General features: G+C 36.9%; 2 pseudogenes; both read right to left on the bottom strand.

The window, feature by feature from the left end:
- Window positions 1–4,100: 4,100 nt before the first annotated feature.
- On the bottom strand, window positions 4,101–8,966 carry LOC136070262 (7-deoxyloganetic acid glucosyltransferase-like; annotated as a pseudogene).
- Window positions 8,967–10,625: 1,659 nt separating this feature from the next.
- On the bottom strand, window positions 10,626–11,728 carry LOC136070261 (7-deoxyloganetic acid glucosyltransferase-like; annotated as a pseudogene).
- Between the last annotated feature and the right edge of the window lie 6,713 nt (window positions 11,729–18,441).

The following is an 18,441-nucleotide window of genomic DNA, read 5'->3' as shown; positions in this document are numbered from 1 at the left end:
TACCTTTCGACACCTAAAACTATCGAAGGCAAAATCCACGACACCTCCTGGACATCTTCCTTGATACCTCTCGACACCTCAGTTGTCAAGATTTACTGAGGTGTCTATAAAAGGACTTTTCGCGATTTTTCACTCATTCCTCGATCTCTCTCGATCTATCCGAAGGCTTTTCATCTCCCAACCACTTTTCTCTCACTCAAATCTTCAAATACTCTTCATTTTCGGCCTTCCCTTGGTTTCAATCACTTGGTAAGTTCATTTTTCCCTTCCTTTTTCATTCATTGCATGTTTTGAAACCTAGTTTTTGGGATTTTTGAAAATTTTTAGGGTTTTTCAAAATTGATGAGTTTTTCTTGAAATTTTGGGTTGGGTTTTCGTTTAAATGCTTTCAAAATGACATACATTGCATTCCATGTGCATTAGAATGACGTTTACATGCATTTAGATGTGTTCTGGTAGGATTGGATTGGGCTGAGCCCATGATACCTTTTGCTTTGCATGTCACATGCTCATACATTCCCATCCGTACGTTCTTTTTGTTCATCATATTTGCTCTATTTGAACTGTGTTGGAACTTTTCTGAATGTCTCCCTCTCTATCTCATTCTCATTCTTTTACGTTAGTAGTGTCTATGGCACCCAAACGTAAATCCACTCCTACTCAGAACCCTCTGTGTTCTGGAGCTTCCTCTTCTTCTGACTCTGCTCCTCTTAACCTTTGGTTCCATGATGGAGATGCCTACAAGGCATTTACGGAGAACTTTTCTCGACGAGGTGTTCATTCGGAACGCCAAGTCATTCTGGCGGACTTCGCTGACAATGACCTTCCCTCTGTCATTCACAGTAGGGGGTGGGAGTCACTGTGTGACATTTCGGTCACTTGTCCTCTCATGCTGATTCAGGAGTTTTACTCCAACATGCACGGGATAGATCGTTCAGTACCTCTCTTTTTCACTCGCGTTCGAGGTATGCGCATCCCTGTCACATTGCAGCTAGTTACGGATGTGCTTAGGATTCTTAGGATAGAGTTTCTTGACTATCCTTCTTGTGAGCGTCTGAGGACTGTGTCCAAAAATGAGCTCATCTCTGCCTTTTGTCAGTGCCCTGCTGATTGGGGTGAGCATCAGTATACATCATGTAGGCTTTTTACTAAAGGTCCTAGATTCCTGAACATGGTGATGACGTTTGTACTCCATCATCTCTCTCACTACAACTCTATCACAGAGCCTCGTGCTCGATTTTTGTTATCTCTTCTTGAGCATCTCACTATAGATTTTCCTTCTGACTTTATTATTTCTATCATAGATGTTCATCTTGATTCGGCGTCCCGTGATAAGCTCATCTTTCCTTCCGCTATCACGAGGATCTTACGCCATTTTTCCATTCCTTTTCCTGTGTCCGACCACTTCACAAACATTTGTGCCATAGATGCCGCTACCGTAAAACGTAGTGAGGCGCAGTTTAGGTCACGACAGCTAGATTCCACTCCTCCCTCCCGTTCGGCTCCATCCAGATCAGCTCCATCTACATCTGCTCCTTCTTCCTCTACGGGCAATGTATCTCTAGGAGATATTATGGTACAGCTGCAGCGCATGGACACTCGCCTTGATACACTCTCTGTTGAGTTGTATCAGGTGAATGTTCGTGTTGGTCGTATTTCACGACGGTAGGCGACCATGGGTGGTTTTGCTCCAAAGGCTACTCCTTCACCACCTACTCCGGCAGCTTCAGATTTTGAGAACGATGAGGATGATGATGATGATGATGATGATGCTAGCTCTACTGATGAGATGTCTACATGAAACTCTACCCTTTGTCACTCGTGACAAAAAGGGGAAGTAGTTTTGGGTTATGAGAGTGTCATCGTAGGGGGAGAGTTAGTATAGGACATTTTGATAGGGAGAGTGTTGATATTCTTGAGGGATGTAGTAAGGTTTTTATGTATCTTTTCTTTTCTATCCTTTATAGATACATTGATCTTGTATATAAGGTCCTTTGACCATTTTCACATACATTGTACTTATACTTCTTTATATATGTGGATGTATGTTTCTTTCACCTCTTTCTTCATGTGTTGTTTCTTCTCTATCTTTATACACATGTTCATTATATTTGTATGCAATCTATTATTTCTGTTTCACACAAGATGCCTTGATGAGTTTTGTTTAAAGTGTTTCAGAAATACAGGTTGTCAAAGTCTACTTGCCATATAAACTCTCTTCTTGCAAAGTTTTCAAGAGTTTGTGTTAGGATAGATTTTATTGTATTCAACAAGTGAATATGAGATTAGTGATTTATGACTTCTCTCATATGTTCATTTGCTTGTTGTGGTTTTGTCACGGATTGCCAAAGGGGGAGATTGTTAGGACATATGTGTTTTCACTTATTAAGAACAAATGTCACTTATTTATGTAAATTGACTAATCCTTTGACAAAACGCACTCTACTTGTAATTGAGTAGTTCTAGGTATTTTTAATACTTCAAGAAACAAGGTTTCAAGGTCAAGTGTTGAAGTCATCAAGTTTGTCCAAGAAAAAGCAAGCTGAAGTGCAATTTCATTAAAACTCGAAACCTGCTCGATAGCTACCTCGACACCTGCTATCTGTCAAGATTTAAAATTTCAGATTTTCTAATCTGATTTTCTTGAGATCCATGAATATGTTTTTGGGCCTTCTTTTCTCCAAACGCTAAACATATAAAAGGATTGTTTTAAGAGCCGTCAAGTGTGACACAAGTTGCAAACCTATTGAGCAATCTCTGTTCAAGCAAATTGTGATCAAAAGACGAAGTTCTTGACCTAGTTTATCTTCTCTGAAGAAGTTGCTGTGTATTTGTACCATAGGATTTTTTGACCAAGCATCTTCCTGATCTTCATCGTGTAGGATGAACTGAAGAACTTTGTAGTCAACCTTTCTTCCTTAAGTTGGTGTTTTGAAGTCGCGTACTGAAATCCGCGTATTGGTTAGTCACGTACTTGGGAGCCGTGCATCAAAGGTGGAAACTGTCGCTACAGATTAAGTCCAATTGGGTATTGGGGTAAGGGTTCAACTGTAGGTTGGTAAGGTACTTGGGATTCCTTTACTTGTAACCGCTTGATTTGATAATAGTAAAGTTTCGGGAGTGGTGACCTGAAAATCACCCGGTGGGGTTTTTGTCGCGAGATTTTTCCCCATTCGTAAATAAATTACTGTGTCATTTAATTTTCGCTGCATATTTAGTTATTTGGTGATTTGTTTGTGCTTTCACGAAATTGCATGATAAATTGATTAATTAATAACTTGGCTAAGTAATTAATTGGTTTAATCACAAAGGGTCATTCAGATTGTGGCCTATAAGCCTTTATATAGAAGGCATATGAGTGCAGTACAAGTAAGAGTGTAGTACAAGAATGTGTGCTATACAAGTAATCTAGTTGGGCCTAAAGCCCACAACACTATACACATTAACAGTCCCTTTCAAGCTCAAGGTGGATGTGAGACCAACTTGAAGTTATCAATCAAAGTACGAAAGGGTCCCTTAGGATGTGACTTGGTGAAGATATTTGCAAGTTGATATTTAGAGGGGATTGAGATTAGCTTGAGAGCACTATGGACAAAATGATAACGGATAAAATGACAATCAATCTAGATGTGTTTAGTTCGTTTATGGAAAACATCAGTGTGAGCAATATGAATGACACTTTGGTTGTCATAATAAATAGGAGTAGCAGAGGATGTAGACAGACCTAAGTCTTTGAGAAGTCATCGTAACCAAAAGAGCTCAGATGTGGTATCGGCAAGGGCACGATATTCTGCTTCAGTACTGGAGCGGGTCACATAAGTTTGTTTTTTACTTTGCCAAGAAATCAGAGAAGAACTAAGAAGAAAGCAATAACTAGTGGTGGACCTGCGATCAGTGGGATCTCTTGCCCAATCAGCATAAAAAAAAATGTACAGAGAATAAGAGGGGACTGAGTGGAATAGAAAAGACTATGGAATAGAGTGCCCTTTAAGTATCGAAGAATGTATAGAACAACATCATAGTAAGTCGATCATGGAGCAAACAGATACTGGCTCACCTGGAGCAGGTCACATGAGTTTGTTTTTTGTTTTGCCAAGAAATCAGAGAAGAACCAAGAAGAAAGTAATAACTAGTGGTGGACCTACGATCAGTGGGATCTCCTGCCCAATCAACATCAGAAAATGCACGGAGAATAAGAGGGGACTGAGCAGAGTAGAAAAGACCATGTAATAGAGTGCCCTTTAGGTATCGAAGAATGCGAGAACAGCATCATAGTGAGTCGATCGTGGAGCAAACAGATACTGGCTCACCTGGTCAATAGCATAGGAAATGTCTAGACGAGTGACAGTGAGATAAATTAGGTTGCCAACCAAGCGTCTGTAAAGCGAGGGATTAGAAAATGGTTTCCCCCTTAAGGGAGTTAAATGCGCATTAAGCTCAACTAGATGTGGATACAATGTTGAATATGTTGAATATAGTTGTATTAATACACTATGTTGAATATGCTAATATGGATGCAAAAACGAAAGCATAAAGTATAAAACACAATAACACATGAGGGTTATGTGGTTCAGCCTAACAGCCTATATCTATGGAGGAAACCCTAAAGGGTTACATCAATAATATATTATAGTGTAACACAAATCCTGTGTTACAATGAATCATAATATGTGTATATATAGTAGACTAAACCTTAGACTAATAGACTTCTAGTACAAGTAGAAGACTTGGTCTGCACACAAAGTAGAATTAGACTTGTGCCTATGATAATGAGCTAATATATCTCTAACACCCTCTCTCAAATTCAAGATGGAACCTTGAAAAAAAATTTTAAGATTTGATAAGGTTGAAAAGATCCTTTGAATAAAGTTTGGCTCTATGACAATAGTTTGAGAAAGGCAATGGTCTTGCAGTGTTGATGCAACTTCTAACGGTAGCGTGACTATACTAGAGAGTTTTGATAGCAGCATTAGAAAGTTAAATAAGTTGAACGCAGTTAAAAAATACCAAGGAAGACAAAGATTGCTCTTAAATATACCATAAGGATAGAAAATCATGGCCACAGGAAGGTGGCTCTGATACCATGTTAGAAATACTGAATAATTGTATTGTATTTCTCATTGAAAGAATATACACGAGTGCCTTTATATAGGAAACATATGAGTGCAGTATAAGTAAGAGTGTAGTACAAGAATATGTGTTATACAAGTAATCTAGTTGGGCCTAAATCTCACAAAACTATACACATTAACATGAACAAATATTGGTATTTTTTGCTTTGTGGCTTTTTAAATTTTTTTGTGGGCTGTTTTCAAGGGCTGAAAATTTTGTCATCTTTTATCAAGGGTTGTGGGCTGAAAAATGTGAATGTTTTGTACCCGCTCTTTTTCTTTCACATTTATTTCAGGGGGTGTTTTAACTTATTCTGAGGGACTTAATAACCTTTGAGATAAAAGTTTAGTAATTTAACTTAGTGTATTTGTATTCACAGATTGTATCGACAGATTTTAGTAAACTCTCAATAAAAGAAGGTTGAAATAACTAAAGTTTGTTGTAGTGATTCTTCTAGGGCGCTAATTGCTACATGTGGCAGTCAGGGTTCTATATGCATATACTTTTCTTTAGGTTTGTGGTTTTACCTCACTTTTCTTTAGGTGTTGTGACCCTTTAAACTGCTCTTGTGGTTTGTGGTTTCTGCTTGTGGCCATTGTATGCTCATACGTACTTGTGGAGAAATTTTGTCGGCATAAAATGCCAATGTCTATAATTCTAACATAACTTTTATTTTTTGTCGTAATCTGATCTTCGCTTTATTTGTCAGGTTTGCATGGCTTCCTCGATGCCACAGATATCACATGGAACATAATCTCTGGGCAAACCTTGGAAGACCCTACACATCTGGGCTTGATGAATGATCACTCATTCTTAGTCTGTTATGACTTCTTCGTATCACAAGTTGCACAACGTGTGGCTATGAGATGAAACATCGTACTAAAGCCCAGGCAAGTGATGGGGCAGGATAGGACCTGACTCACCTGACTATTTTCAATTATTAAGAAGACAAGCATTAAAAAAAAAAAAAAAAAAAAAAAACTCAGGCCGAAAACATTTGACTAATCTAAAGTATATTTTCATAATTGTCATGGTGAAGTTGTAAAATAAAAACCAACTAAGCTGGAATAAGAATATATGAAATAGCTACTTAAGTTGTTGACGACATGTTGATACAGGCGCAAACTACCAAATATTCAGGGGGAAAAAACATGTTCAAGCTACCAAATGAGTGGAGGAGCATTTTTGTGGAGTTGGTGAGTGCATAAGCAACAACATTGGCTTCTCTAGGGTCTATTTGAATACTGCTTATTTTGGTGAAATTGAAAACTTATTATTGAAAGTACTATAGATAAAGATAAAAGTTAGCTGAAATAGTATAGTGGAGGCATGTTGATAATGGCACAAACTACCAAATATTCAGGGGGAAAAAACATGGTCAAGCTACCAAATGAGTGGAGGAGCATTTTTGTGGAGTTTGATGAATGCATAAGCAACAACATTGGCTTTCTCTAGGGTCTATTTGAATACTACTTATTTTGGTGAAATTGAAAACTAATTACTGAAAGTACTATAGATAAAGGTAAAAGTTAGCTGAAATAGTATAGTGAGCCCATAAATAGTACCAAAAAGTACAACGGAGCTTATGAATAATAGCAAAAATAAACTGAATAGTAAAATAATTTTTCATTTTTCATTGATAATCCAACAGAGACTAAATTTAACAAGAGGGATTCCTCATATTAAGCCCTAGAGTGCTTAATTAATTACATATCTTCGTTCTATTCTTGTCTTTCTTGAAGAAATAAATAATCACTAATAAAGTCTTGTGTTTCTTGAATAAATTATTAATTGGTCTATTTATTGAGCTTCCATTAAGTAAACATTTTGAAGGTCGTAGTGCTTAATGGAACAATTTATAGTCTTTGACAAAAATGGTCCGCTCAAAGTAGAAGTGTCCAAGTTAGGGGTGGATATATACCAGTCTCTTTTTCTTTTCTTTTTCTTTTTTTTATTTTTTATTTTTTTTTTTAAGAATGAAACATCAGATGAACTTCAAAACAAAACAAAATTTCAGCCCCTAAGAAAATACTGTAGATGATTCCCTGACTTCCAATCTTCATTTTTTTAGAACTATTTCTACTTTTTTTTGAAACAGATTACCGTTAACAAAAGATTATTTCTATTCTTATTCATGTCCTAAATCGAGCTGCAAGCCTACAAGAACCCAAAATACACTTTACTATTTTTTTTTTAATAATTAATACTATTTATTGATTACTTACTTAAAAATAGTACTTCTTTTTATTGTTATATGAGAATACACATAATATCACATAAGAGCATTCATCACCTGGTTTCTTCAAAAATAATGCTACTTTAACACTCAAAGAGTCAAAATACTATTTTTCTACTTTAACACACAATTTCATAATTCACCCAATACATTATTTCTTATTTTTTTATTCAACTTATTAAAATAATATAAATCAACCAAGAGAGAGGAAAGAGAAATGATTGAAAAATATGAGAGAAATTGTTGAAAGGAATGAGAAGAGAGAGAAATGATTAAAAAAATAAGTACTTTCTAGTTACTACAGTGTGCTACTTCTTTTTAAATAGCACACTGGATGGAGGCCTCTTTATGGTATTTGGTGTGCTGTAATAGTGTTTAGTGTTTTTTTGCAACAACATATGTTACTGCAGTAATCATTTTTATGCAAGTATGCATCCTAAAAAGGAACATGTCATTAATGATTATGACTTATCATTAATTAATGGGCCAAAATGGGTAACTAGACATAAGATTCCAACTATATAATTAGTTGTCAACATTTTTAAACTATATTTTTTATTAGCATCTCGAGTTTCAAAGACTCGATTTTGGCCTATAAATCGAGTCTCCAAGACTCGATTTTCATGGCCTAATCATATCCGATGTGACATATGTTTCCACGTGGTGACCACATGGAAATCGAGTTTTAGAGACTCGATTTATAACCCTTATAAATAAAAACAAATCAGAGAGGAACCAGAACGACAGAGAAGAACCCAGAGAAAAAAAAAAAAAAAAAAAAAAAAAAAACATGAATTTTGTGTCCCCTCTAGAGAGATTCACGATTTTTTCTACTATAAATCTATCACACATATCCTTCATATCCATTCCCAACTTCCAGACCTCACTCACAAACCTACTATTTACTTGTTGATCAGCAAAGTAAGGCCAACAAATCATGGGCACCCCAGCCACCATGCTTTCTAAGGTAGAGTTCCATCCACTATGAGTCAAAAACCCACCTACAACCTGGTGGGCCAAAACCTCCTCTTGTAGGACCCAACCCACCATATACCTTCGATCCTTTGTCCCTTCAACAAGTTCATGTGGAATTTGACCTTGGCTTTTTGGGTCACCAAGTTAGGCCTTATAGCCATAAAAAGTGTTTCTTGCTATTAATCAAACCATACCAAAACTCTATGAGCTCTTCCTTTGTCATGACTATAATGCTTCCAAAGCTTACATAGATTACAGATTTCAAAGGTTGAGCATTGAGCCATACTATGAAACTTTTGTTCACTTCAAAGAGGCTATTTAGAGACCAAGATAGCAACAATGCCATTTTGGATTCAAGTTTAGATTTAAGAATTGCATGGAGGGGTCCAATAGTATAAGTTTTGGGACATTTTGTGCGTATGTAAGAGAGTACAAGTCCTTCTAAATCTTCAAATGTGTTGAGTATAAGCGCATGGGCTTGAGGGGATTGCCTAGTAATATTTTTAATGTATTGGAGATTTGGGTCTGCTAGGTAGCTTGCTCGGCAAAAACTAGGTAAGTCTCAGATTTGGAGAAAATTTTCCATGCCTGACATACTTCTTATTAAGCAATCCATATCTTCATTTTCTAGAGTGATTACCATACTTCTCATTAGTAAGAAATTTGACATAAACGTTTCTTTGTTGAGAAACAAAACAAATGTTAGTAACAAATTTTACTAATATTTATAATTCATAAAAACTTTAAGACCACACGCCTAACCACTAAATACTTGGAGTGATTGTGATACAATATACATAATAATATATATATATATATATATATATTGTTATTAGTCTAGTAGCTTTGATTTTTAAAACTAAGTTACTAAGATGACCGTTGCCCTCTGACCTCTATGCCTTTGGAAAGAAAGTCATTCTTTCCTTTGATAAATTCCAATTCTTTCCTTACAAGCTACAATTATAGAAGAAATTCCTTTAAAAAAAAAAAAAAAGCTTATTGTTGGAAGAAATTCTTTCCTTTAAGAATTGATATTTGATTCTTCAAATATTTCCTTTAAGAATTGATATTTGATTCTTCAAATATTTCCTTTAAGAATGCTTACTGTTTGAACAAAAGTCAGTTCTCATTATTTTTATTTTTTTTTGTGTTTAAGTATCCAATCTATAAATACCTATCACATTTCTCTCATTTACTTACAAAAAATCTCTCAAATTCAAACTCTCCCTAAACTATTCTCAATTNAAAAAAAAAAAAACCAGAAACAGAAAGAGAGAAGATCGGAGAAGAACCCAGAGAAAAAAAAAAAAAAAAAAAAAAAAACAGAACGAGAAGATCGAGATCTACCATCGTGCGCGACCCAGGCCATACGAGGCCCAAGGCCGCATGTGACCCAGGCCGCGCGCAACCCAGGCTGCGCGCGAGCCCCGGCCACGCCTGGCTAGTGAGGTGAGCTCTTTCTCTCCCTCTGATCTGAGTCTCTAGGATTGGGATTGATGTGTTTGGGATTTCTTAAATTGTTTTTGGGTATATCGGCTTGTACATGATACTCAAAATTTTTTTGTGTTAGAAACTTGATTTCCATGTAGTCGCCATGTGAAAAAATATGCCACATCGGATATGATTAGGCCATGGAAATCGAGTCTTGGAGACTCAATTTATATTGCCAAAATCGAGTCTTTGAAACTCGAGATGCTAGTAAAAAATAAAGTTTGAAAACGTTGACAACTAATTATATAGTTGGAATCTTATGTCTAGTTACCCATTTTGGCCTAATTAATGTCATGATGTGTAACAATAGGGATAATTTATATTCGTGTAAGTTGTGGCAATAATTGGACGAACTTTTTGGTGGGTTCTAGTTAATTCAATTAGTAAAATCTTTTCATTACTGAATATGAGATCTGAGGTTCTAGCATTGCCTACATTAAAAAACAAATGGATCATTGATGATAATGAGAAATCATCATGGAGTGGATGCCATAAGTTGATTTTTTATTTTTTGAAATCATATGGAATGAACGTCATAGGTTGAAATTTTATCTTATTCATAAAAAGATAAAAATAATTATAAAAAAAAGGACTAACTTATCCTTTACATGGATTCATTAGTGACATCATTTTTATGATACATTAATTACAATAAACTAGGCCATTCATTATGAAAAGGAAGAAAAAATTGTCACCACATTTATCACCATAAAAATTTGAAAAGTATCATCTTTCTTAATTTGCAATTATAAGGAAAACCACCTGGTACTAGAATTCTAAACAATAACAACTCAAGAAATGATAGTACATACTATTTGGTTGTAGTGATGCTCATTAACCATATATCCTTAATCAAATGGTCCAAATTACAGTGAGAAGCCCACATTTGGTCACACTTTCTTTGGCCAACCTAGCCTTCTCAACAATTGATTTAATGAAAATCTTTGTCCGCCCCTCCATTAGATGATTCACCATTTTTTCTACTATAAATCTATCACACATATCCTTCATATCCATTCCCAACTTCCAGACCTCACTCACAAACCTACTATTTACTTGTTGATCAGCAAAGTAAGGCCAACAAATCATGGGCACCCAGCCACCATGCTTTCTAAGGTAGAGTTCCATCCATATGAGTCAAAAACCCACCTACAACCTGGTGGGCCAAAACCTCCTCTTGTAGGACCCAACCCACCATATACCTTCGATCCTTTGTCCCTTCAACAAGTTCATGTGGAATTTGACCTTGGCTTTTTGGGTCACCAAGTTAGGCCTTATAGCCATAAAAAGTGTTTCTTGCTATTAATCAAACCATACCAAAACTCATGAGCTCTTCCTTTGTCATGACTATAATGCTTCCAAAGCTTACATAGATTACAGATTTCAAAGGTTGAGCATTGAGCCATACTATGAAACTTTTGTTCACTTCAAAGAGGCTATTTAGAGACCAGATAGCAACAATGCCATTTTGGATTCAAGTTTAGATTTAAGAATTGCATGGAGGGGTCCAATAGTATAAGTTTTGGGACATTTTGTGCGTATGTAAGAGAGTACAAGTCCTTCTAAATCTTCAAATGTGTTGAGTATAAGCGCATGGGCTTGAGGGGATTGCCTAGTAATATTTTTAATGTATTGGAGATTGGGTCTGCTAGGTAGCTTGCTCGGCAAACTATTCTCAATTTTTCATCTCTTATTATTTTTGCCCTCTTATAGTTATATACTCTATAGAATAATAGTATTATATTTTTAATAGTTATATTTATACAATTACAAGTACCAAATAATCAAATTCTTCAAGTTGGAGGCTTGGAACTTGGAGGCTTGAGCATCCAATTGCATTTGAAAATCAACTTCTTCAAATTGGAGTGGAACTGTGGAAGCTATTTGTCTCAAAATCGATTGATTGGGTAACATCTTTTCATAACTTTTATTATGTACTTGCTGTCTCATTATTTTTATACGTTATTTTTGTTAGTTTTCAAAATTTTAAAATGACTCATAGAAATGATCACATCATACTAGATGATCTAGATGAGCAAGGGCAACATTTTGAGTCAATTGGTTCCCCCATATCCCCAGTTTCCCCTACATCTAATGTACCAACTAATAATAATACTACACTTGGCTCAAATCCAAGTTTTACTAATATAAAATTAAAAAGTGAAGTTTGGAAAATTTTTGATAGGGTAGAGAGGATAAAATAAGATGGAACAAAAGAAATTAAAGCTGTACATAGCAAATGTGGTGACGAGTTGGTTGGTGGCCCAAGCCCATTGACTAGTTAACAAACCCATTAAGCCCAATCCATTAGACCCATGGGCCAAGAAAAAAGGGGTCAGGCCAGGTCGGCTCGGTCCATTGACGAGGCCTAATTACTAATAACACTACTGTAGCTTTTGAGATATTATACAAGATGAGGAATAAAAGAACGGGAAAGAAGGGGTAAATGGCCATCAAAGTGGATATAAGCAAAGCCTATGACCATGTGGAGTGAGGATTCCTCAGAAGTATTATGCTCAAATTGGGAATTGATGAACAGTGGGTGCAGTTGGCACTGGAAACAGTATGTACAGCCTCCTATTCGATGCTTATAAATGGTGAACCAAGAGGGTACATTACTCCATCTTGAGGTCTCAAATAGGGTGACCCATTGTCTCCCTACTTATTTATGTTATGTGTCGAAGGTCTATCTTCCTTAATCCGCCATGCAGTTGCTTCCCAAAACCTACATGGAATATTGTCTTGCACAAATGGGTGTGTATCTCACATCTTCTTTTTGCAGATGATAGTTACATTTTTTGCCAGGCTACGGAGGGGGACTGCCAACATCTCCTTGAATCACTAAGTCAATATGAGCAAGCATTAGGTCAAGCAATCAATAGGCAGAAGACGACATTGTTCTTTAGTCAGAACACAAAACCGAAGGTCAAAGTGGAAATACAAGGAATGATGGGGGCTAAGATCATGGAAAATTGTGAAAAGTATTTGGGCCTCCCAATGGTGGGTGGAAAATCAAAGGTCAACACCTTTAAAGACCTTTGGGAAAAAATCACAAGAAGAGTGATGGGATGAAAGGAGAAATATATTTCTAAAGTAGGTAGAGAGATCCTAATCAAAATGGTGGTGCAAGCAATCCCTACATACGCTATGGGAATGTTCAAAATCCCTAAGGCACTATGTGATACCATAAATTCTACGTTGACAAAATATTGGTAGGGACAAACGAAGGATGAAAAGAAAATTCATTGGATTAATTGGAAGAAATTATGCACTCCAAAGAAAAAGGGTGGCATGGGGTTCCAAGACATCCAAGCCTTTAACTTAGCTTTATTGGCAAAACAAGCCTTTAACTTAGCTTTATTGGCAAAACAAGCATGGCAGTTAATCCTAGATACACATTTCTTGTTCTATAGGGTGTACAAATCAAGATATTTTCCAACGTGCACTTTCATGGAGGCAGTGCTTGGTAACAACCCATCTTATGTGTGGCGGAGTTTGTTGGCAGCAAGAGATCTGATTTAGGAGGGTTCAATCTAGCAGATGGGTGATGGAAGAACCATTGAAGTCTCAACCCATAGGTGGCTTTCACATAAGCCTGTTTTCATTGGGGAGCCTCGGCCAAATATGATGGTAAGTGAGCTAATTGATGCAAATTCTCGGCAATGGGATAGGGAGAAGCTTTTTGATTTATTTGCATATCTTACTCGGATAGAGATAATGGCCATTCCATTATCACGGATTGCAGGTAGAGACAAACTGAACTGGATTTTCAGCGTGAAATCAGCCTATCAAGTAGCACTAAGGTTAAAACAACAAGGTCATGTTGAGCATTCCATAGCAGTAATGGATAGACCTATTTGGAACAAACTATGGTCCCTAAAGGTTCCACCCAAAGTTAAACATTTTATGTGGCGTGCCTATTCAAACATTCTACCAACCCGTGATAATCTACACAGGAGGAAGATGCATGTGGAGCCAAGTTGTGGATTCTACTGTCAGAACTCAAAAACAGCCGAGCATGTGTTATGGACCTATCCTTTTGCCAGAAACGTATGGGCATTATGCAGAGGGAAAATCCAAAAATGCTCCAATGCAGCCATAGACTTCTTTTTATTTCGGCTACTGGTGGACAGATTGGAGTGTGACGAATTGAAGAAGTGGGCTATGGTGAGTTGGGAACTCTGGACTACGAGAAACATATTTTATTTTTAGAGGACTCAATGGCACCCCAAAAGAATCCTTGGCGAGGCACTTGGTTACCTAAGGGAGTACCACAGATTGTGCACTTCACAAAGATAGGCGCTGCCAGAGACATGAATGGTGTTGTTTTTTGTAATTACATGTAATCGGTTATCTACTTGGTCTGGTGTTGCAGAGGGAAAATCCAAAAATGCTCCAATGCAACCATAGACTTCTTCTTTTTATTTCGGCTACTGGTGGACAGATTGGAGTGTGACGAATTGAAGAAGTGGGCTATGGTGAGTTGGGAACTCTGGACTGCGAGAAACATATTTTATTTTGAGAGGACTCAATGGCACCCCAAAAGAATCCTTGGCGAGGCACTTGGTTGCCTAAGGGAGTACCACAGATTGTGCACTTCACAAAGATAGGCGCTGCCAGAGACATGAATGGTGTTGTTTTTTGTAATTACATGTAATCGGTTATCTACTTGGTCTGGTGTTACATGACCAAGCTATACTTTGTTATAGAGTTTTCATCAATAAAGTATTTCTTTCTTCAATCTCAAAAAAAAAAAAAAAAAAAAAAAAAAAAAACCAAGATAAAGGGAAGAAGGATGGTAAGGATGGTGATCAGTATACTGTTCCTTCTAGACCCAAGTGCTTTGGGTGTCAAGGTTTTGGACACATGAAACAAGAGTGCCCTACATATCTCAAAATCATTAGGAAGAGCAAGGCACTTGCTGCTACATTGAGCTACACTAAACCTGAAGATGATTCTGACAATGAGGATAACGGAATCTTGAATGCCTTCAGTGCCACGGTCAATCCTATTGAAGGGATTGTTGAAGATGTGAATGAAGAAGANATTTATAATTAATACTATTTATTAATTACTTGCTTAAAAAATAGTACTTTTTATTGTTATGTGAGTATACACATAATGTCACATAAGAGCATTCATCATCTTTTTCTTCAAAGGTAATGCTACTTTAACACTCAAAGAGTCAAAATACTACTTTTCTACTTTAACACACAATTTCATAATTCACCCAATATCTTATCTATTATATTTTTATTCAACCCATGAAAATAATATAAATCAACCAAGAGAGAGGAAAGAGAAATGATTGAAAAATATGAGAGAAATTGTTGAAAGGAATGAGAAAGAGAGAAATTATTAAAAAAAAAAAATAAGAAGCACTTTCTAGTTACTACAGTGTGCTACTTCTTTTTAAATAGCACACCGGATGGAGGCCTCTTTATGGTATTTGGTGTGCTATAATAGCATTTAGTGTTGTTAGGACATATGTGATTTACTTATTAGGAACATATGTCACTATTTTATGTAATTGGCTAATCCTTTGACAAAACAAACTTTACTTGTATTGGGTAGATTTAGGATGTGCTTAATATTTCAAGAAACTTTGTTTTAAGATCAAGTGTTGAAGCCATGCAAGTCTGTCCAAGATTTAAGTCTGAAAAGTGCCTATCATTAAAGCTCACAGCTAGTCATCTATCGAGCTTGAAGAGATGTTCCAACCCCGTGGCTCGACAGCAGCTCGACAGAAAGGCATTTGTCGAGGTTTATGAAAAACAGAATTTTAGTTTTGTTTTGATTCAAATCCGTGATTGTATGTTTGAGCTTTCTTTTCTCACAACCCTAGACATATAAAAGGATTATTTTAAGGGCCATCAAAGGTGACACAAGTTGCACAAGTGTTGAGCAAAATTTGTTCAAGCAAATTGTGACAGAAGACAGAATTTTCCTTAGTTCATCTTTCTTATGAAGAAGTTGTTGTGTTTGTACACCGTAGGGTTTTGTGACCAAGCATCTTCTTGATCTTCATCGCCTAGATGAATTGAAAAACTTTGCAGTCAACAATCTTCTCTAGTTGGTGATTGAAGTCATGTACTGGATTCGGCAACTGGATAGTCACGTACTGGGAGTCGTGCATTACAAGGAAAAATTGTCACTACAGAACAAGTCCAATTGGGTATTGGGGTAAGGGTTCAACTTAGGTTGGTATAAGGTACTGGAATTCCTTTACTTGTAACCGCTTGTTGTGATAATAGTAGATTCTCGGGAGTAGTGACCTTAAAATCACCCAGTGAGGTTTTTACCGTGTAGGTTTTCCCCATTCATAAACAAATCATCGTGTCAATTTATTTTTCGCTACATACTTAGTTTAATTGGTGATTTTTTGTGCTACCACATGTATTGCATGCTAATTTGATTAATTAATTAAACTTGGTTAATTAATCAATAAATCTATCACAAGGGGTCAATATGTTTTTGGTCTATTAAGTGATATCAGAGGGGCATACTCTGATTAGGTTTAATCTTTACTGTTTGATCCATTGACCCTTGTTTGTCATGGATAGAGGACAGTTTCTTATTATACCTCATTTATTTGATGGCACTAACTATGTATACTGGAAAGTAAGCATGAGAGCTTTCTTGTAGTCTCTAGATAAGAAGGTGTGGTAAGCTATTGAGATAGGCTAGATCAAGCTGAAGGAAGCGCCGGCCGATTGGGATGATGTCAAGATCAATGTGGTAAACTTCAACAGTGGGCATTGAATGCCTTATTCATTGCAGTCACTAATAAGAAATTCAAGAAGATATCCTCCACTGAAACTGCAAAGGAAGCATGGACTATCCTCCAGACAACCTATGAAAGAACCAAGGTTGTCAAGGATTCAAAGTTTCAGAGGTTCACTACAAGCTTTGAAGAGACCAATATGGAGGAGGATGAGTCGTTTAATGAGTTCTATGCCAAGCTCAAGGATATAGTGAACTTAGCTTTCAATCTTGGGGAAACAATTCTTGAACCCAAGATTGTGAGAAATGTGCCCAGATCTCTACCCGAGAGAATCCATGTCAAGATCACCGCGATCGAGGAATCAAAGGATATTGACAAGTTCCTCTTTCTGCTACATTGAGCTACACTAAACCTGAAGATGATTCTGACAATGAGGATAACGGAATCTTGAATGCCTTCAGTGCCACGGTCAATCCTATTGAAGGGATTGTTGAAGATGTGAATGAAGAAGAGGAATTGGTGGAGTCCAAGTTTGAGAAGATAGATGAGCAAGATGACATCCACACAACCTATGCAAAGTTGTACAAGGTCTCAGAAAAGCATGAGAAGTTGTATAGGTTGACCATCAAGAAACTTAGTGATGTGGAGCTTGAGCATGAAGAGCTTTCCACAAAGTTTGATGAATCTAATCATACTATTAGAGCACTGAGGTTTAAAAACAACTTCTTGGCTGAGAAAATCAAGAAGCTTAAGGCAAAACTATTCCAAATCAGAGCTCAGCTGGAAAGGACTTCAAGCGCTAAGCTCAATGAAATGCTTAGTCTTCAGAAATTTGCATTAGATAAAACCTGTAAGGTTGAATTCAATCAACCATCTTGTTGACTTTATTCCGTGCCAAATTTTCTTGTATTTTAGCATTTAGTAACCCTGTATTTAGGTGAGAATTTTGTAAGGGTAGTGAGTGAAAGAGTGTGAAGAAATGCTCAAAATTGTGCAAAGAAATAAAGACTCGCGACTGGATCTCGCGGGTGACTCGCGGCTTGCAAGTCGCTAGAAGTTGCACACGTGCCAAGTATGCCAGAAGCTGAAGAGTCGTGCCAACTGTTGCACTACTGGACAAAAGTCCCAGGTTGGCCAGGCCATTAGCTCGTGGCTTGAACTCGCAACTCAACCAAGTCGCGAGGCCAAGCCGCCAACTTGCCCTGTTTAGGAAAAACTGACGTTTCACATTCCATTCTCACCCTAGTATAAATACCCCTCATTCCCATGAAATGTAGAGAGTTTCCAGAGAGAATTTTGAGAGAGAAACCCTAGAGAAAACAAGATTGCCTCATCCAAAATCTTCACCTAAAAGACTCTTCAAATTCCTCTACTCTCTTCCTCTCCATTGATACATCCTTGAGAGGTTCTTGACCAAATCCTTTTCTTACCATACCCACGTTTGTGAGAAGGTTCTTTTGGTGCTAAGGGAAGCAGTTTGGAAGGGACCAATGACTATTGGTTGATGTTATGGTTTATAGCAGAATCCGGTAGAAAAGAAAAATGTTCGGCGTAACCTCTTTGGAGTAGGAAGCTTGGAGGGCTTAGGTACCTAGGTAGATTAGGCTTAAACGGTCTATTACTGTTCATGTATTCCAAGTATATTTTCTAGTGGATTATTGACCGCTTGGAGGGCGACGGAGAGGTTTTACGCCGAGGGCTTCGATTTTCTCTTCGATAACACATTGTGTATTGTCTTTGTGTTTGTATCTCTTTTTCCTTTATCTTTACCATTTAATTACTGCTGTGTTTGTGATTATTTATAGTTTAAATTGTTTATTAATTCTATTATAATTTTGTTATCGTCTTTCGCACATATATTGTTTGATATAAAGCTTGTATTGGTAATTTGTTGTTTGGGGGT

This window comes from Quercus suber, unplaced genomic scaffold (genome assembly GCF_002906115.3).
Source record: "Quercus suber isolate HL8 unplaced genomic scaffold, Cork oak 2.0 scaffold_221, whole genome shotgun sequence".
Taxonomy (NCBI): Eukaryota; Viridiplantae; Streptophyta; class Magnoliopsida; order Fagales; family Fagaceae; genus Quercus; species Quercus suber.
Note: the sequence above shows the minus strand (reverse complement) of the source record. Positions and strands in the feature narration are given on the sequence as shown.